At 49.1% G+C, this 20,817-nt stretch overlaps 1 long non-coding RNA gene and 1 pseudogene across 1 annotated transcript in view; both read right to left on the bottom strand.

Moving 5' to 3' along the window:
• The window catches only part of LOC138991675 (uncharacterized), a 79,991-nt gene extending 71,163 nt beyond the window's left edge, over positions 1-8,828 (bottom strand). Inside the window, exon 1 of the long non-coding RNA XR_011467543.1 lies at positions 8,410-8,828. This is a non-coding gene — a long non-coding RNA (uncharacterized lncRNA). The remainder of the gene's footprint in view (positions 1-8,409) is intronic.
• A 10,122-nt stretch (positions 8,829-18,950) lies between these two features.
• Positions 18,951-20,502, bottom strand: LOC102264397 (UDP-glucuronic acid decarboxylase 1 pseudogene; annotated as a pseudogene).
• Between the last annotated feature and the right edge of the window lie 315 nt (positions 20,503-20,817).

Here is a 20,817-nt window from a genome sequence, read left to right as displayed (position 1 = left end):
GACCCCACGGACTGTAGCCCGCCAGGCTCCTCTGTCCATGGAATACTCCCAGCAAGAATACTGGAATGGGTAGCCATTCCCTTCTCCAGGAGATTTGATCTTCCTGATCCAGGGGCTGAACCTGGGTGGGTCTCTTGCATTGCAGGCAGATTCTCTACCACCTGAGCCACCAGGGAAGCCCTAGTGAGACCTGTGCTTATGTCCAAAGTGTCTGTTTGCAGAGGATGTTTCTACTCTAAGATGGACACGAAAGGGAGATGACAGAGGTCCGTCCCACACCTGCCTCACTATGGCTTCTGGGCCCCCCATGCTTGTCCGTGTTGGTGCCATGACACCTGCTCGCCCCTCACACCAGCCACCCGGGAAGGCTCGGGGGGAGCTTGGGCAAACTGATGCTTTCTCATCACCCAGGTTTCCTCTCAAATGCGCCCTGCTCTGTGACAAGTCCGCTCAAGCTAACGGTGCCTTCCTAGTGCCTATCACCATCTGGAACTCCTTCCCAACTACTAGAATGTAAACTCCATGCAGGCAAGAACTTATCTTGCTTAAGCTAAATCCCAGGCACAAGGAATTTTGCCTGGTGCCTGACAGGTATTTAATAAATACTTGTGAAATAAATGAACTGTCTAACACACCCTTCTATAGCATGTTCTATGGGCCAGGCACCGCTAAGCCCTTTTAAAAAATAATAACTCTTTCTCCCTCAGAGTAGCTCTCATATGTAAGTTTTATCACTAACCCATTTCACAGATGAGGAAACTGAGGCACAGAGAGGTTTTAAGTCATTTGTCTAGGGTCACACCGCTAGTGGGGGATAGGACCTGGAGATCCAGCTCCAGTCACAGCCCTTGATCCCGCAGCCGATATGTGATGGGGGCAGGATGCCTGGCTCACGGCCAGCAGTTTTCATCCTCTTCCCCGAATTCAGAAAACTTCTTACACTCCTGCCCCTCATCCAGAGCTGCTGGGCACACTGATTCCAGAGATAAGTAGCCTAATCCATTTAAAATCTTCTTTTTCAACGTTGTTGATTTTAGCTGAAATGCAAAGTGCAGCACAGAGGAGCCCAGACGGCATCCACTGGAGAGTCTGGGATTAGTTCATTAATAGGTTCGGCTGCTGCCCATGAGGCAGCATACCATTAGGAGCTAACTGCTTCCGACCACGCGCCACTTAGAACCGCAAATTTGCAAATCAGCTCGAGATGCAGATCACTGTGAGAGATGGCAGTGTGAAAGAAAGGCATTTTTCACTTGTTCTCCTAGTAATAGCTATTATGGAATACGATTGGTGTAGACAATGCAAAAAAGTAGTTTTTCCCATTTGTTTTCTAAACCAGCCAACATACCCCATTCACACAGCACAACTCTGTGGGCAGCTGTGGGCATCTCAAACAGAAATCCTCCAGGAAGCAGTCTGGACCTGGGCAAACCAGACACGCCTGGCCTGGCCTGGTCCCCACATGCCTAGGTCCAGTGCTGAAAACACTGACAGTTTCTGCAGAACCCAGGAGAGGAGAATACACGCTCTGGGGAAGGAGCACCCTTTCTGTAAGGGAAGACCCCAGCTGAAGCCTGCAAAGCGGCCTGGCCCCCTTGTCCCAGAGACGCATGCTCTGGTGTGACCGTGTCATGCCTGTCATTGAACAAACTCCACCCGCCACTCTGTGCATCATCTCCATCCTCAGAAGATGCCTTCTCTCTTCTTCATTGTTCTGAGTATCCATGTGCTTTCTTTGCCTCCTGGTTTCTGCTGCTTCTGAGCTCCAGCTTTCTTGTGACTCCACTCTCCATGACCTCCCAAGGCCCCACTCACCTTGCAGCTTCCTTGCTGCCTTCAGCTTCAAGTGTGGTCTCCCACACTGAGAGCAAGCACTGCCTGGAAAAATAGCCAGAGAAACCAAGAAACTATCCTCTTCTCACTTCACCTTCCCAACTCTTTCCTCTGCAAAGAAGTATCCATGGGGTGTCAGGTCTCCTGGCATCCAGGAAGGCCAAGGAAACCAGTACCACTGGTTCTCCCCAAGCAAAGTTTAGTTTATCAGGCTTGTAGGAAATTGGAGCCAAAAAGTAAAAATTAACTTATTTAGGAGAGACCCTGCCTGAATGGATCTATCATTTGAGAAAAGTGGGCTGGCCCATTGCTCTTACTGATGGAACTACCTGCCTACTGGGGAAGGTGGAAAACACTGTTGCAAGAAAATATCTTGGCTCCAAGAAAGGCCAGCTCATGTTAATGCAGGAAGCCCAGTTTTCAGACTATTATCTTTCTCACTGTTAAGTAACACATTGAACTTCTGCGTTTATGCATCAGTCTCACAACTTTGACTAATGTGAGTCTATACCTAAGACAGATCCACTTTCAGAATCTGAATAAACTCCAATTTCTGGATTTTGAGGTTGAGAATCAAACTCAGGCTGTGATAGATTGCTAGCTAACAAAGGCCATTCTGCAGCAGCTACCTCTGGTTAATGGTCTCCCTCCATGCTCTATACCAGGCCCTAGTAAAACTCATCCTGGAAAGGAAAAAGCACTCAAGCACTCACAACTTAAAGCAAGTGATTCTTAACCTTGGCTACTGAGTGGAGTCAGCTAGATCTTACCCCAGATACTCTAACCTAATTGGCCAGCCCTGCCCCTTGGGCACTGCCCACCTCGTGGTTCTGTTGTACAGTGAAAACCACTGACTAGAGCTTGGAAGCCCTCAGGTCCATCTGAGCTACCAGGGAAGTGTAAAAGGAGGGACAACCCACTGCAGTTCTGAGCAGAAGCCTCTAGAGATGGAGGAAAACTTCCACCAAGGGCATAACTCACCTTATCCTCCCCCACCACTTCCTCACCGAGTCCTGCCATGATGGCACTCCCCAAGAGTCAGGTGTCTGTGCTGGCTGATAAGAGGAACTGTGAGCTCTGGCTAAAGTTTGGAACTGCATTTGGATGCAAGTTAAACCTATAATTAGAATTCACTGCCATTCCAATAATAGAGGACTGACCCACAGCCCAGGACTCCAGCGGCACCGGCTTCAGGCCAGTGATTGAAAACCTCAGTGGACAGATTTGCCACACCTTACAGCCATCTCCTGGTGGGCTGTCCCCTCTGATGTCCAATGAGGAGGAATTGAATTGTGGCCTCAGATGCCAGAGAAGTCACGGGGCAGGGGTATGGGGGTACGGTGGAAATGGCAATTATGCATGGACCCGGGTGGGCCACTGGACACAAGGCAACATGGGAAGACAGCCAATCTCCCCTTAGTCCTTCAAGTCTCCTTCAAGAAACCCATCCCAGTGCTGCTCTGGTAGAGAAGCAGCTGCCACGCTGGAAACAACACAGAGGTGTGAGCTTCGCCAAGAACCACCCCTGCAATTGCAGGGTCAAGACACCACCATCAGCCTTCACATTCACAAGTAATAAATATGCTCAAATTAAAAATGCATTTGCCCCACTCATTGTACCTCTGTTATGTATCATATCATGTAAATACACATTCCACTTGTCTTTCGTTTATTATTTACTTTCTGTTCTCCTGTTGGTCAGCAGAGGAAATAATAACCATCTTCCTATGTATGTATCTCAATATCACTAATATTCTTTAAATTTTATAGATTCTCCTTTAAGATTGAATGAAGGCTATCGCCTTTGGCACAGGAAGCAATTGAAAACTTTGTGAATTATATGCCTAGTTTGCTCTTATTTTCCAAGCTAAATATCTAAGATAGAATATTTAAGAATATTTTGTGACCACTAGAAAGTTCTTAACAATATGGTGAGAAGAAGTGTGGAGCCCATATCATAGTTGGAATCAGGAGACTCTGGTTTGAGTCCCAGCTTGTGCACAAAGCTGTTCTATGACTCTGGCTATTAGCATCTCCCTGTTTTCTGTGTCCTCAATGAACTGGGAACACCCTTACCTGGCCTGCCCACCTCGTGGTGATATTAGGAGCATCAACAGGTGCCCTACGAGGTGAGAAGCTGCAGGAAGCAGGGAGCAAGCAACAGGAAACCCGTCACCACAGATGGGGCCCTGGAGAAGAGTGTGGGCTCAGTTAAGGGAGGAAAGTAGGAACAGCGGGTTCCCCAGAGGGACCAGAGTGTTCCCAGAGCCCAGTACGCACTGGAACTTCAGAGGAAGGACCCCCTAACAAGTGCTTAAGCTGGGGGCTCCCCAAAGCCAGGCGACTGAGACAGCTTGCCCACCTCACTCTCCCCCTGCCTATGGTTTCCTCTGTGGCTCACAATGGCCAAGTCCAGTTGGAACCAGCCAGCAAGGACCACCCACATGACCAACCTCCAGAGGCAGAAGGAAGGGTAGAGAAGGCTGGAAATGGATGGGGTGGGGGTCATAACCAGCACAGAGGCTTATGCACAATCCAAATCTCCATTCAAACCCAGGTATAAAAGCCATGGTACTTCGCTGCAAAGGATTTTTCAAATGCCTCAGAATTCAGCTCCCCTCAACTAACAAAGACCCTCCTTGACGCTGAGTCGAAAGGGACATGTAGTTCTAATAGGGGTACCGATGAATTGACTCTGCCTTAAGAAAGTTCAATACCCAAGAAGGCAAAATTTAGCATAGAATCAAGAAAGGTTCTTCACCTTCAAAGGGCTCTCCTAGTGCAAGGATCCCTCCCAGGGCTCATTAAGCAGCAGGCCCCATCCCCTTCACTCACACACACATACGCACACACGCTCACACGCACACACGCTCACACGCACACACTGTCAGAGGCTGCCAGGGGCTGCAGGAGGGGGAGCCAGGAGAGCTGCAGGCGAGGGAGGGAGCTTGCCCACGGGTCAGTCACCGGCTGCAGCCAGCACCCTGTACCTTTTTAGTCTCTGACACTGCAGTGTCAATGGAGAAATAGGACATCTGGCGCCGTTTTGCAGTGTGCATACCTGTTTGGTCTCTGACATTTCACTGTCAGAGGAGAAATATGACATCTGGAGCAGGTTTTACAGCACCATAAGCAACCAGGGTGCACCCGAATGCTTGTTTTTGTCCTGGAAGTCCTCAGTAAACGCCCCGGTCATATCCTGGAATTTCATCATAGGAGAATATCGTGATGTAGTAACTGGGTGGATCTCAGAGGGTCAATCCAATCCCAGCTTCTGTTTGGCAGATAAGGAAATTGAGAGGCAAAGAGCAGATGTGACTTGCTCAAGACCACAGACACAGAGCAAGTCAGGGATGAAAGAATTCAGGCTTCCCTGGCGCCTAGTCCTGTGTTCCTTATCCCCCCATCTCCACCCCTCAGTGAGTGAAATCCATGTGAAAATACCTGAGGATGGGGTCTCTGTTAGGATATAAAGAGGACAAGAGTACAGGGTCTCAAATTTAATCGCTTGAGTTCAAACCTCTGCTCCATTTGGCTGAGTGAGTTTGAGAAAGATATTTCATCTCTTTCTAGGCCTCACTTGTTTCCTCTGTAAAATGGGTATGAAAAGCATATACGCACTTTAGCGAATCATTAGAAGGATGAGACGGGTCATATAAAGTGCTTAGTACATAATGAGCAATAAGAAAAAATGCCCAGTTTTGCCTGTTCATCGGAATACCAACATTAATGATGAGCATTTTCTCAGCCAAACCGAACATCCCAGGCATGGGACCCAATGTGATTCAAGAACTCAGTGAAGCAGCGGAAAGCAAAGCTCTTTCCATCCTCTCATGAAAAGTGAAAGTGCATTCTGGTACTGCCCTGGGGATGTGGAACCCAGGCCTGCAGGGGGCAGGATGGAGAGAGGAGTATGACAGGCTGCTCCAGCCACTGACCTGCCTGGGAAACTGGTCTGTCCACATGTCCCTAGCATCCAGGAGGCTGAAAAGGGGTAACATTGACTTTTTTGTCATTTTATTTTATTTTTATATTGGAGTATAGTTGATTAAAAACATTATGTCAGTCTCAGGTGTACAGCAAAGTGATTCAGTTATACATATACATATATCCATATCTATTCTTTTTTAAATCCTTTTCCCAGTTAGGTTATTACACAATATTGAGCAGAAGTTCCCTGTGCTATACAGTAGGTTGTTGTTAGTGATCTATCTTAAACATAACAGACTCACAGACTTAGAGAACAAACTTATGGTTATCATGGTGGGGGTGGGAAGGGATAGATTGAGAGTTTGGGATTAATATGTATACACATGTTGACAGTAAATACCAAAACTACGAGACCTGTAGTTCCCACCACCTTAACTCTGGATTCTGGCCCTCTCCTTCTGCCCTCTGCCAAGCGCCTCCTTTATTCCTGGGAGTCCTCAAAGGGAACTTCTGAAACACAGATTGCTTCATCCACCTACTGTGGACACCACCCCGCACTGCCATGCTCTACCCTCTTCAAGGACCCCCTCTCTGTTTCCATAGTAACTACCTGGTGCTACCTCTCCAGACCTCCAGGGGGTGCTAGACCAGTACTCGTGATAGAGCTGAGGGAGGGAGGAGACTAGGTCTCAGCCTTTCCCTCTCACCCAGGTCCTTGGGTGTCTCCCCGTCATTCCTCATCTTCAGTAACTCTCAAGGTCATCCCCCACCCCTCCTGTCCTTTGGTTCCTCCCCCCGCTGCCCCCAACCTCAGAGGGCTCCCCTCTGGGTCCTCTACTATCAGTACATTTTGGGATCTATGCCCAGCTACCTGGAATTGATGAATTATAGAGTAAGGCACCCCAACATCCACTGAGGCCATGGTTAGGGGCCTCCCTGGCCACAGGACATGAAATTTAAAAATTAAAGAAAAATAAAATTGCTATTGTTTCTGAATGAAATATCCGGATAATCACAGGAAAGGAGATCTTAAAACCATAATCATAATCATCTGTGGTCTTTGTTTGTGTAGACCTGGCTTAAGGCTTAAATTTAAACCCAGAGTGATGCTAAAAACTCCACAAATAGCTCATTTCCCAACAAAACTGCCATACAGGGAGGCAAATAATTTAAGTAGGGACAATGCTTCACCAGTATGCACATATTAAAAGTTCAAAATCACAACCCAGGGAAAGCCAATACAAGCATGAAGGAAAAACAAACTTTTGTTTCATTGCTTCCAGCTGGAAAGATCTCCCCTTTCTGAAACTGTCCTCAGTCTCCTGGCCAGAGCCCTTTTTTCCCTCTGAGCTGGGGTATCAAGGGGGTGACTGTCACAGATGGACTGTTGAGGTGGAAACCCCTCCTTGGAGGTGCAGAGGCAGGAATTTTGAGGGGGAGAGACCCAGCCATCAGTTCACAACTGGAAATTTACAATGGCTGTGTCTGCTCGTATCAGATTGATGGATGGAAGTGAGGTCTCATTTCTAACCCTAGGAGCACTTTAGCACTTTGATACAACATTATGTTTTCTGAGTGCTCCCCTTCCCCCCAGAATCAATGTATGGGTTATAGATTATTGATCACTAAGGACCCAGACCACAGCCTCTTGTTCAATGTCAGAATGAGAGCTATTGTTCTCCTTCCCAGGCTTCTAACCATGAGTCACCGTACATTTTCAGACACACAGCAATTATTCATAGTCAAGTTATCCTACCCAAGCTTATCAGGAATTTAAACGGAAAAATATGTACATATGCCTTCCTGTGGCAGCACGCTATAGATACACGGGGAAAGTCAGGAAAAAACGTTATTGGTCCAAGAGGAAACTTGAAACCATTGGCTTTTAATACGCAGCAGTTTCCACGAGACTAATATCGCCATCCTGTGAACCTGCCAGCAGATAGAAGCTACCACGTTATTGTGGTCTGTTCCTGAGGACAAATAAAGTATGCCGCTCTTTAGTGTTGTGTGGAGCACGCCACGCTCTAGACAGAAGTGTTTCAAGTCAACACAATATGAAAAAATTCAAAATAAAATGAAAAGTGTCTGAAAACAAACCAACATAAATATACAGCAGTCCTGTTAATTATGATTATTTATGATCCTAAGAACTGGCATCATTACTGTGGTTTCCTTTCCAAAATCTCACAAACTTGTTACTATACAGCAGTTTCGGAGTTCTATAGGCTTAAAAAGGTGGCGTGCTGGAGGCGGAAGTCATTTGGGGCCGGGACCACGTGTGTCCCGGCTGCAGGGACTGGCTTGTACACGTGCATACACGTGTGTGATGCTGACACACAGTAAAATCCTCTTGGTCCTTGCAACGTCCCCTGCCCCCAACATTAAACTGCTGGTAACGCATTACAGACGTCTCTGATGAGCACCACCAATCTATTAAACAAAGTGCTCCAAGCACCGGCAAGGGGCCTGAAGAATGATCTAGAAATCCGCCCCCTTGGGGGAAAACAGCCTAAGGAACATCACCGACAACACTGAATATTTCATCAGGGATGACAGGACTTTTCTCTTCCTGGTCCCCACCGCCACCCCCTCCATCACCCTGCCTGCCACGTCCCCCCCCTTCCCAATTTTTTCTCCACTCACTTGACAACTAGTCACGGCCACATCACCGCCGTCCCGCTGTCCTTGCAAGCTGACCTCTGTAGTGTGCGGTGCCCAGTGGTCATGCTGTCCTCGTCTCTCTCCAACCACATCTGACAGGAGACGAGGCGATCACCGCAGCGGCTCCTGGCACCTGAGACGCCCTGGGACTACACAGGTAAACCAGGGAGCCCGTGTTGTCTCCAGACCAACAACAGAGGGAAAGACATGACACCTCCAGCCAGGAGCCCACGTCCGAATATTCAGAAGTTTCATCATGCGGGTGATGAAGGCGGCCCTCCCAGCCTTCCACGACGAGATGTGCGGGAGGCAAAGGGGGCGGGGAGGGGGGTCAGGAAGGAGCACCCGGCCCTGTCCTCAATCCAGGGTGAAGAAAAGCTCAGATGTAACAGGGCAGTGATGGCAAGTCCAGTGGGGGTGTGTAGTGGAGGGAGGTGGTACTGACCCCACCCACTCTTGGAGCCCCTCCTCGGGCACGCTCCAGCCCCCAGACATGCCTGCAGCCATGTGGGAGCTCAAGGCCACATCTGCCGACTGACTAGACCCAAGGAGACAAAGCAGGGAAATCACTGCTTTAAAAATGAGAAGATGGTTTTTTGAGTTGCTATATTCTCTCGCAACTCCTTTTTGGCGAAGTGTCGGAGTGCAGAAAAACATGAAGTATTTTGACTGAAATAAACGCTTGCATGGAAAACAGAGAGCCCTGGGGAGTATTCTGAGACTTGAAGAACGTCATACTATTTTAAGCAGGTGACAGTAATGTCATCGTCTGAGAGGTTAGGGTGTTTTCTCTAGACTTGCAAGAGAAGAGAGTAAGTTTGCAGCAAAAAAGTCAAGAAACACACTTTCCAGTTGCACGGATCACTCACAAGCTGCCAGGACAGGCATCCCCCACCCCGACCCCGCTCTCTGCCTTGGAGGGAGCTAACCAGTCCTGTCAGGGAGAGAGTGTTCACGGGCTCCAAGCAGAAAACCAAATAAAATACAAACACGCTTTTCAAATCACTCTGGTTTTTCCAACTTTAATTACACCCCCTACATCAACACGACTGCAAGCTGTTTGTTAAAAAAAAAAAAAAAAAAAACCTGTCTCAACATCCACTGTGGTTATTGTGGACCGGGATCTGGGGCAAATCTGGACAGCATATTCCATGTAACCCTGAGCTTAATTCTATGTAACCCTGAGCTTAACGCTTACTCCACGCCATCCCCTCCTCCTTTTCCGTTCCTGCCTTGGTAATACTTCATAGCAATAGTATCTGGTTGCTACCTACTAGAACCGCAGGCGCTGATGGAAGTCTTTCCTTCTTACACAGCACTAAAATATACACAAAGGAGTCTTGTGGGAATTTTGCTGGAAGACCTCACTAGAACCTTGTCTGCTTCACCCTGTTACGGATCAGGGTTCTTGGCCTTCTCCAATCAATAGAAATTGCTTAGAGGCCAGATAAGAAATTCAGGCAAGGCTTTACTGGGGCCCCTGCTGCCGCAGCAGGAGTGAGAACAAACAACTCCCGAGGAGGAGCAAACTGGTTCCTTACACAAGGTGAGGGTAGGGGTGTGTCCAGGGGTCAAGTCAGAGGGGTGGCTTTAGGTGCTATGTTCAGGGGGTATGGGCAGTACTCTGTTTTTGCTCCCAGCTCTTCAAAAGTGGCAGTTGGGATTTTTCAGTCTCTTTGTACCTGGGGGTCTAGAATTTGCCCCAGCCCCACATGCACACGTGCACACCGTTATTTTTAGCCCCATACAGTTTCTTTGTATTTTGTAGTTAGAGGAGAGCTATGTCCAGGTGCAAGCGTTGCAGCACTGTATACAGCAAAAGGGCCCAGGCCCAGCCTGCCGCCACCCCATGCTTCTTGACGTCATTCTGGAGGTGAGAACGGCTCCGGGGAGAGGGAGACAAGACAGGTAGCAGTCCCGTTCTCTGTTCTCTTGGGTTCCGTGGTGACGTCAGACACCCCTCCTGATCCAGGAGCTGGGGAGGGTGAGGATGCTCACATGTCTCCACCCCCCACCTCCCATGCACAGGTGTAACTTGTCTCACAGGGAAACAGAGCATCCACTCCAGCAGCCATACAGCAGCGCCTAGGGATACCAGGAATAGAGGAGAAGCAAAGGGAGGTGACTGACTTGGGTCCTGTGCCTCTGAGCTCAGGAATACCCTGAAGATGATGGGGGACAGGTGGGCAGGAGTCTGGGAGCACTCCTCTACCAGCAAAATGGCTGCTACTGCTGATGCATGAGAACCTGAAATCCTTCAGGCAGGACCAAGCTTGCATGCCCTTGAGGACAACGCAGTCCTCCCCAGGTGAGCACCAGCAATCTCCCTCTTGGCTGGTGGACCAATCCCTTAAATGAGTTCAAGTGGATGGACTGCAACGCTGAAGTCCCTGACGGGGTCATTGTTGAACTGGAAGCCCCCGGGGATTCCCTGGGATGCATAGCAGCCCCCACCTCTCAATCAGAGCCCCCCAGGTGGGTGTCCTTCCAGCCTTGGGATGAATCTCTTTCTCTTTTCTGGAGTACCCAGTGACGCAGTTGATATGACTATAGGAACCATATTATGTGAACTATGAATGTTTCTAACCACTAGGACCTCGCTACGTGTGCCCAAGGCTGGCTCTAAGAGGGATGGCGGTGGGGAGTGCCTAAGACCCAAGACCCAGCAAGGGCACTGCACATTCAGACCTCTACCTCCTGAGGCAGGAAAGACAGGGTGGGGCCCAAGATAACCTTCTCAGGCATAGGCATTAGGCAGAAGCCAAAGCTGCCTCCCTGTCTTGCACTTAATGAGGTCCTGAGGAACGGAAGAACAGTATCTAAAACAGAAACGTGGTAGCAGCTGAACAAGAAACTGACCATGAGACACAGACAAAGAGAACAGACCTATGGACAGAGTAGAGGCGGGGAGGCAAGGGTCGTGGGACGGATGGAGAAAGTAACATGGACACTTACATTACCATATGTAAAATAGACAGCCAGTGGGAATTTGCTGTATGACTCAGGGAACTCACCCCCAGGCTCTGTGACAACCTAGAGGCGGGGGATGGGAGGGAGGTGGGAGGGAGGTTTAAGAGGGAGGGGACATATATCTATGTGTCATGTGGCTGATGTGTGATTCTGTCTGATTCATGTTGATGTCTGACACAATATTAAAAAGCAATCATCCCTCAATTAAAAATAAGTTTTTTTTTAAAAAAAAGAAACTCTGACCATGAAAACCATGGAGAAGGCACAGGTTGCTGATGATCCTGTACCACCTTCCACGTGTGGGGCTCCACTAGTAAAGGAGATTTTGAGGTAAAACAGCTCTTAGAGCAACGCGTGTGCAGCGACTTCAGGAGAAGGGAGCAGAGGACCAGGAGATGAGGCGACCTGGTTCCATCCAGGCCACACCTCTCCTCTCCTTTCAATGAATATTCCAACCACGCCACGCCTCTCCCCTCCTCTCAATGAATATTTCACCCCTAATCAAAAAAGCCCCACCCATTCAAAGGGCTAAAAATAAGATAAAAAAGAGATGAAAAAACACTTGGTCACGAGGACCTCACCCTCACTTTTGCCTCAATCAACTGCTTCATTTTTCTCTTTGTGCCTCAGCCTCAGTGGGTTTTGTTTTTTTTTCTTCTTCTTCTTCTTTGCGTTCCTCATCCAAATTCTTCTTGGACGAGTTGAACAAGACCCTGGACTTCTGATAACAAGCTTTTCCTCTATCACCCTCAGGAAGCTCATTCTGGGATGACTCTCACCAAGTGGGTGCAGAGTGGAACTGTTAGAACCATCTCACCTATTTGATTTCTTAATTTTCTTTCTTTTTGCTTTGTTTTGAGGGCTTTTGTTGTTGTTCTTTAAAACTGTAGAGGCCACAGATGCTATCTTTTTTTTAAATATTTATTTATTTGGCTGCACCAGGTCTTAGCTACAGCCTCTTTAGTTGTGGCATGTGGGATTTGGTTCCCTGACCGAGGACTGAACCTGTGCCCCCTGTATTGGGAGCTCTGCGTCTTAGCCACTGAACCACCAGGAAAGTCCCAGTTGGTTGGTTTTAAAAGGGGTGTTTCTGTGGTCTGTATATTTAGAGTCAGACGTAAGTTGTGCATAAGTTGTAGCTATGTGCATGTCACAAGCTCATGAGGAAAACGCGCCTGGGAAAGTTTAAAGCAGGTTTTGTTGACGCTGGTCCCATGGACTCTTTGGCTCAGGTAATTCTTTGCTGCGTGGAGCTGCTCTGTGCATTGTAGCCTCTTTAGGCAGCATCCTCAGCCTCTGCCCTCCCAACGTGGGAGGCATTCATCTCCTAGTTGTGACAATCAAAAACATCTCCAGACAATGTCAAATGTCCCTTGGGGGTGAGGTTCCGGTGGGGGCTACCAAATGACACCATTTGAGAACCACCGCTCTAAACTTGCTGGTATTCACATGTGCAGTCAAGACCAGAACCCAGATCGTCTAGAAGCCCTTGTCCTTCCCATGATGCCCTGGGGGAAGGGCAAAGGCAGGGCTCAGCCTCCAGGTACTCTCCCCCCACCCTACTCCCCTGCCGTCATCATCCCAGGCTCCACCACCCTGATGCCACTCAGAGCCCATAACGCCACCCCCACCACAGAAAGAGGGTTTTCCTCTGAAGAAAGCTAGCCTTCCAACAAGCAGTGAAGGAATGAGACAAAGGCGTTGATAACCCATCTGCTGTCTTTAAAGCTGGGTCGCACAGTTTCACAGCAGCATGCCAGGATGACATGGCTTAAGTGGTAATGACTTCAGGATGCAATGTCATTCTACTGCTGCTGTGGATTCCTGCTCCCCACCCACAAGGTGGTGAAGGCACCTTTTGCACACAGCCCAGTCATCAGGCCAGGAGGGGGAACTCGTCAGAGTGGAGTCCATAGGACCCTCCTCGTGCTGCGTGGCCTGGGTCCCAGAGGGGCGCCAGGAAGGTGGACCTGAGACTCACGGTACTCAGTCTAGAGCAGAGGGGAATTTCAGACTTATCTGTGTAAAAAAAAAAAATTCCAAACCCTGGCCAAGACTTCAGCCCCAAATCTCTCACAAGGTTGTAGGAGCAGCTCCCCCACCCCACACCCTGACCAGCCAGGTGCCCAGGGTGGGCCAACTGCCCTGGTTCCCCCAGAGAACACTCTGCTCCCAGCCCAGAGTGCCACTCATGGCTTTTCTCCCCATGCGGGGCTGTGAGATGGATTTTTATCCCAGTTACTCAGAGCATCCTCCTGGACGGTCTGCCAGGCTGAGCTCATGGCTTTGATCAGAAGGGTGAGCTCAGAACCAAATGTGCTGGTGGAGGCAGCAGCCCACCCAGGCCTCTCAGTGGGACACAGTTGGACAGAGACACCAAAGATAAGGACAAGGCAGCCAGCCACCTCCAGGCAGGGACATGAACAGGTACAAGGGCCCTGGGGCAGGGCCGAGAGTTTGTTCAAAGTACAGAAGGACGATCCTATAGCTGGAATAGAGACAGTTGTCCATCACATGAGAACTTGCAGGGCATGGTCAAGGGGAGATGTTTTCTTTTAAATGAATCAAAAGTCACTGTAAGGGTTTGGGCAGGTAGGAAGGATGCTCTGTTGCCAAAAAGACCACCTAAGCCCCAATAAGCAAAGAGACTCTGAGTGGGAAAGAGTAGATGCAGGGTGACTGGTGCTCAGGAACCAGGGGAGGTGGACAGACATGGGCATGATAGAGATGAGCTTGGAGAGTAGGATGGCTGTATGGGGCAGGCGGTGAGGGCTTTGCAGAGGAGAGAAGAGTCAAGCATGGCACTGCAGTCTGCCACGGTGATACTGTATGAAAATCCCCAAACTCAGAGGCTTCAGACAGTAAGCATTTAATTAGTTGACAAATCAGAACTGAGCAATTTAGGCTGAGCTTGGCGGGATGGTTCTTCTGGTCTTAACAATGCTCACTCTGACATCTGGAGGTTGGTTAGCTATTGGCTGGGCAAGCAGGCCAGCTGGCTCTCCTCCTCCAGCACCCTAGCCCAGGCATGGCCTAATGAAGAAGGCCAAGGCAGAAGTGTGGACGAGTCCTGTCGAAAAACATCTTCCTGCCTCTGCTTCTATCTTATTTGTTAACACCCTTTGGTGGGAGCAGATAGAAACAGCAGCACCCTGAAGATAGACAGCAAAGGATGAAGACTAAGGCCACTTCTGCAATTGATCTGCCGGGGTGGCCGTAGGCTGGCCTAACTGAGAAGCTGGAGCTACCTTTACTGCCTTGTGGCAGACTGAGAGAGGAATGCACTGGGAGTTTCAGGAATTCTGCTTTGGTTTAGGAGTATGTATGGCAGCTGGTGGCTCAGATGATAAAGAATCTGCCTGCGGTGCAGGAGGCCCGGGTTCGATCCCTGGTCAGGAAGAGCTGCCGGAAAAGGGAAAGGCAACCCACTCTGGTATTCTTGCCTGGAGAATTCCATAGACAGAGGAGCTTGGCGGGCTACAGTTCATGAAGTCGCAAAGAGTCGGACACGACTGAGCAACTAGACTGACACTAAGGGCCCCTGTAAGTTCCCTAAAGCACTCAGTAAGGGCTCATGGGAGCTGCCCAATGCTGATGGGCAATTCTCTCATTTTTAAACAAAAGCCACCAAGCTGGAATTCCAAAACTTCAAGACCACAAAACCTACTGATGAGCCGGCTTTGGAGACACAGGCCTCCTCCGTCGACTGTGTCCACCATTCTGTCTCCTCTGCGGAGTGATGGAAAGTCTACCCTGAGAGACTCTGATTTTATGCTGATCGTTAACTAAGAATATCTCTCTCCAGAGATTTATTACATTAATGAGCTCTGAAATTACTCAGAGCAATTAAGTATATTGTTTTGAAACTCTTTAGAAATCATCAAAACACACTGGTTGTTTCTCAGGGAAACATAAATAAGGGATGCAGTTGGTACCCAGACAAACCCAGCCAGCTCGCCTCCCACTGGCTTTGGGAGTCCCTAGCTCCCAGCTCCCAAGGTAGACACATGCCTGCCCGGCTGAGAGAGACTCTGCTTCGCATACATAGTGGTACTTTCTTTCTAAAGAAAGGACTGGACTCTGAGTCCAACTGGCCAGACCTTGGATGGCTCTGCTCCCTGGGGCCAGTATGAGAGCTGGGGCTTGTCCTGCAAACTGCTCCGCACTCACACACAAGAAGCAGAAAGACAGCTGAAAGCCACTCATGTGGCTTCAGAAGGCCTCTCGTTCCCAATAGCTGAGTGGTTTCTACATCCCTTGCTCAGCTAACACACACCTATAGGAGCCACTGCCCCTCAACTGCCTGTGACACAAACGGGTCTTCAGATGGGGCCCCTGAATTGCACACATGACTCACTCCTCCGTAACAAGTCACCATCATCACAATCACCTTCATAGCCACTTCCCAGGCCAGATGAAGAAGGGCAGGAACCAAGAGAAGCCCTCAGGTTTCGAGCTGCCTGACTCAAACACAGTCCATGCCCCTCACCAGCTGTCTCACATAACAAGGACTCGCGTAGCAAGGACTGTATTAATGCAGCATATGTCACAGAACTTGGTCCTCCCAAACACCTTGTAACAGTAGTTCAGCAATTTGCCAACATTCTCTCATTTACTTTGTTGTTGCTGTTGGAGTATAATTGCTTTACAACAATTAGTTTCTGCTGTACCAGGAAGTGAATCAGCTACATGGTTACATACATGTGCTCCCTCTTGCACCTCCCTCTCACCTCCCCATCCCAGCCCTCCAGGTCATCACGGAGCACCGAGCTGAGCTCCCTGTGCCTTACAGCAGCTTCCCACTCGCTTTGCATTTTACACATGGTAGTGTATGTATGCCAATCCTAATCTCCCATTTCATCCCACCCTCCCCTTACCCCACCCTACTCCTTGTCTGAATGTCAGTTCTACATGTCTGCATCCCTATCCCCATCCTGAAAACTGGTTCATCTGTGGAATCTAGAAAAATGTTACAGATGAATCTCTCATTTACTTTTCACAACTATGAGATGGGAACCACTATTTTTCCCTGTTTTACAAATAAGGAAACTGAGACACATGGAAGGGAAGTGTTTTGCCCAAGTCAGCTGTAGGCTTGGAGTTTCTAGAAATAAACTTCAGGGTCCTCTCCCCCACACAGGGAGGCTGTCCTTATATGGACCATGTCATGGGCTTCTGGTCAAATTCAGCCAATGGAAGCCCCCAAAAGAGAGCAGGAGGGATAGGAAAAGTGGGACCACTCATTCTCCCAGCTCTCTCCTTACTGGTGACCTTCTCTCTGCTCCTCTCTGTTTGCAGGCTCCAGGATGCTCTGTCCCCCAACACTCAGGTCTGGACTTCCCCAGTCCCACACCCACAGACACCTAAATCCCACCTGCTCCTTTACAAATTGTCCTCTCATTAAACTCCTCTAATTTGCACCCTTTGAGTGTGCCATCTGTCTCCTGCTGGGCCCCAAATTCCCAAGTCTGTACTCTAGGGACTACTGGGTACTGCCTACATTCTGGGCCCTAGAAAACAAGAGTGTTGACAGGAGGAAAACAAAATCATCTGTACATTTTTCACTTTTGAGGCTAAAATGAAGACCAGGAAGATCCAGCTCTCTAAGCCCTTTGACTGGGCTTCCAGCTTCCTGCTGGATGATAGGGGCCAGAGGAGCCCTGTCACAACCACCAGCACAGACCCTGGGAGCCCACGGACAGAGCCAGAGTCCTGGCTACTTAGGTAACAGCCCAGGACAGTCCCAGCACCTCCTCTCAGCTCTGCTGTAAGCTCTGTGGTCCAGGAAGAAGGCCAATACTAAGTGCTGAGGATAAGGGGAGACCCAAAACCCCAGATCTGGGGAGCAATTCTCCAGCAAGCTCTTCCTAGAAGCCTACCTGCCAGGAAACTAGCTGACCTTTCAGAACCTCCAAGTCCCAAGTTCAACTGAGTGTGGCCTGGTCATTCTGGGCCCAGGATGGCCAGAGGGCATTGCATTTAGAAGGGAAGAGACCTCTCTGTCTTACTCCCCTGCAGACAGCCCCTCCCCACAACACAAAGTGGAAGGCTCTGCCCTGGAGCTTACAAAGATAGCAATATCCTGAGAGACTGGGGTCCCAGGACAGGGGCGGGAATGGGCTGTTTTCTTTGTGTCTTTGCTTCCCTCCCCATCACCCTCTGGTGCCAATCACATCCATCTTCAGGTAAACATAAAATACACGTCCATTAGATTCTAGCACCATGAAGGGCCCAGATCAAATCCCTTTGCCTACACAGAGCTGGGCAAGGGACTCCTCGCTGAGTCCACTCAGACTTGCTAAGATGCTTCGTGCCGCAGTGTCCACCCCGTGGCAACTCCATGAAGAGAACAAAACCTTCATAGTCTCACATATACTCACCTGCCTCCTAATGCCTGCAGGCCTGGACACAGCCCACTTTCCAGACATTCCAAATAACAGTCAAAACAAAGAAAATCGCCGGCTTCCCTGGTGGCTCAGTGGTCAAGAGTCCATCTGCCAATGCAGGAGACATGAGTTCGATCCCCGATCTGGGAAGATCCCATATACCACAGAGCAACTAAGCCCATGTGCCACAACTATTGAGCCTGTTTTCTAGAGCCCATGAGCTTCAACTACTGAAGCCCAAGTGCCTAGAGCCCATGCTCCACAACGAGAGAAGCCACCGCAATGAGAAGCCCTGGCACCGCCACTAGAGAGTAGCCCCACTCACCGCAACCAGAGAAAAGCACGAACAGCAATGAAGACCCAGCACAGTCAAAAATAAAATAAAATAATAAAATTATATATTAATTTAAAAAAATACAGACCAGTGGGACAATAAGAGCCATCAGAGACCATCTGCACCATTATACAGATGGTACATACTTTTCCCAATATTTTATTAAAATAGTATATTTAACCACGGTTAACCAAGAATATTAACTTCATCCCACCCCCACCCCCATATGCAGCATGACATAGTAGTGATTTCAAAGATCCTTAATCGTGATAACCAACAAAAACATTTCAAAGTTTGCAACTAAAAACTAGACCTTGCAAAAATTCTGCATTAGAAGAAACATCACAAAGCTCTCGAGCAGAATTCTTTTCTCTGCCTGAGAGTTAATGTGGTATGCCACCCACCTGACATTACTCCTGGTCTGCTCTTTCTCCTCTATGCACAGAAGAGCGTCTCATTTATAAGTACCCACTTCATAAATAAATCGGCATTTTCACCTCATTTAATGTTTCTTTTCAGCTTCACAAAGAAACCAAGAAATAAAATTGTCGACGACAGTCACGACGTAGGCTCTCACAGTAAGACGAAAAAACTTGAAAATGTGCAGAGATGCATCTGCACTCTTTTACATAAAAAGATTTTCAAAAGTACAAGGCAAAATCTACAGTTTTTTTAGGGGAGATTTTAGGCACATCCATTTCTTAAAGCAAGCTTCAGTATGAATTCCAGTTTTGTCTTCATAACACCTGTTCTAGTTAGTCTTTCTTTAAAAAAAAAAAAGGATTCCCGTCAAGTGTGAAATAGGGCATCTATGGTCCCGAAAGGGGAGGTTTTCAGTTATGGCTTGCCCGTTCTGTTTTCATCCTTGCTGGCTTTGGTTTGGGGATGTACTGGTTATTTGCATGGTACTCGAGTTCTTTCCGGAAGTAGAAGATGGCTTTGTTTAACCCTTCCTCCCGCAGGACCATTGGCTCCCACCCCAGCATCAGCTTCGCTTTCTTGATGTCTGGTTTCCTTCTCTGGGGGGTCGTCCTGGGCTTCAGAAAGAAACTGAATTTTACTCCCACTGCCAACAGGGTTTTTGATGAGCTGAGCAAATTCTAGGATGGTGTGTTCTTCCGGGTTCCCCAGCTTGACGGGGCTGCTGACGTTGCTGTTCGTGAGCGCCACGAGGCGGTTCACCAGGTCACTGACGTACCGGAAGGCCCTCGTCTGTGATCCGGATCTGTACACTGTGAGCGGTTCCCCCTGCAGCGCCTGCAGGATGAAGTTGCTGACCACCCGGCCATCATTCATGTGCATTCGGGGCCCAAAGGTGTTGAAGATCCTGGCTACGCGCACCGCCACGCCCTCCTGCTTCATGCAAGCGTAGCACATCTCCGCAACTCGCTCCCTTTGTTGTAGTAGGCTCGGGGTCCTATCAGAGAAGGCAATGGCACCCCACTCCAGTACTTTTGCCTAGAAAATCCCATGGACAGAGGAGCCTGGTAGGCTGCAGTCCATGGGGTCGCGAAGAGTCGGACACGACTGAGCAACTTCACTTTCACTTTTCACTTTTCACTTTCATGCATTGGAGAAGGAAATGGCAACTCACTCCAGTGTTCTTGCCTGGAGAATCCCAGGGACGGGGAAGCCTGGTGGGCTGCCGTCTATGGGGTCGCACAGAGTTGGACACGACTGAAGCAACTTGGCGGCAGCGGGGGCAGGGTCCTATGGGATTCACGCGGCCCCAGTAATCCTCGGTTTGTGGGTGGACTTCAGGGTCTCCACACACCTCTGAGGTGGAGGCCAGGAATAGACTGGCCCCAACTCACTTTGCCAGCCCCAGCATGTTCAGTGTCCCAACGGTGTTGGTCTTTAGCGTCTTGAAGGGGTTGTACATGTAACTGGGAGGGGAGGCAGGAGAGGCCAGGTGGTAGATCTGGTCCACTTCAATGGACAGCTGCTCCAACATGTCATGGTTGATCAGCTCAAAGTTCTCATGGCCGATCCAGTGCTCCATGTTCCTCTTCCTGCCCATGAAGAAGTTGTCCACCACGGTCACTTTGTGACCATCCATCATGAGCTTGTCCATGAGGTAGGAACCCACAAAGCCCATGCCCCCAGTTACCAAAATTCTTTTACAGTCCTTTTCTGATAAAAATTTTACTGGCGAGTATTTCTGGATGAAGCTCTTTTCCAAATCTCTGATTTTCTCCCTCAGTGGTTCAATGATCTTGTCAAGCCTGCTCTCAATTCTGAGCTCCCCGTTTTCCTGAATGGGCCTCATGTTACCAAGTTGTCCCAAACAGAGGCCACGTAGGCGAGCAGTGCGATGCACAGCAGCGGCTTCGTCCTCCTGCAGCTGACAGCAGACGCGAGGCGAAGCAGCGGCTGGCTCAGCATCCCAGGCCATGCGCTGTGGCCCCAGATGGTACAGATTTTACAGATGGAAAAAACTGACATAGCTGGGGGAAAGGGCTCAGACAAAAAGTCTGAATACAAAGACAAAAGGTCCAACCCCCAACCCAGGGCTCCCTGGGCTGTTACTCACTACAGTCTGGCTATATTCATTTCCATCTCTAAATTGCCCCAGAACCGTGCTTGGACCCAACCCAAGGAGGAACAATGCCATCTGGCCTCTGAGAGTTTGGGGAACGCTCTCTTTAGCACTAGATGCCTAGTGGCACTGGGCTTTCTTTGAGTTGAGTAATAATCGAT

Source organism: Bos mutus, chromosome 18 (assembly GCF_027580195.1).
Source record: "Bos mutus isolate GX-2022 chromosome 18, NWIPB_WYAK_1.1, whole genome shotgun sequence".
NCBI lineage: Eukaryota > Metazoa > Chordata > Mammalia > Artiodactyla > Bovidae > Bos > Bos mutus.
The sequence above is the reverse complement of the archived record's forward strand: the minus strand, read 5'-3'. Positions and strand labels throughout refer to the sequence as shown.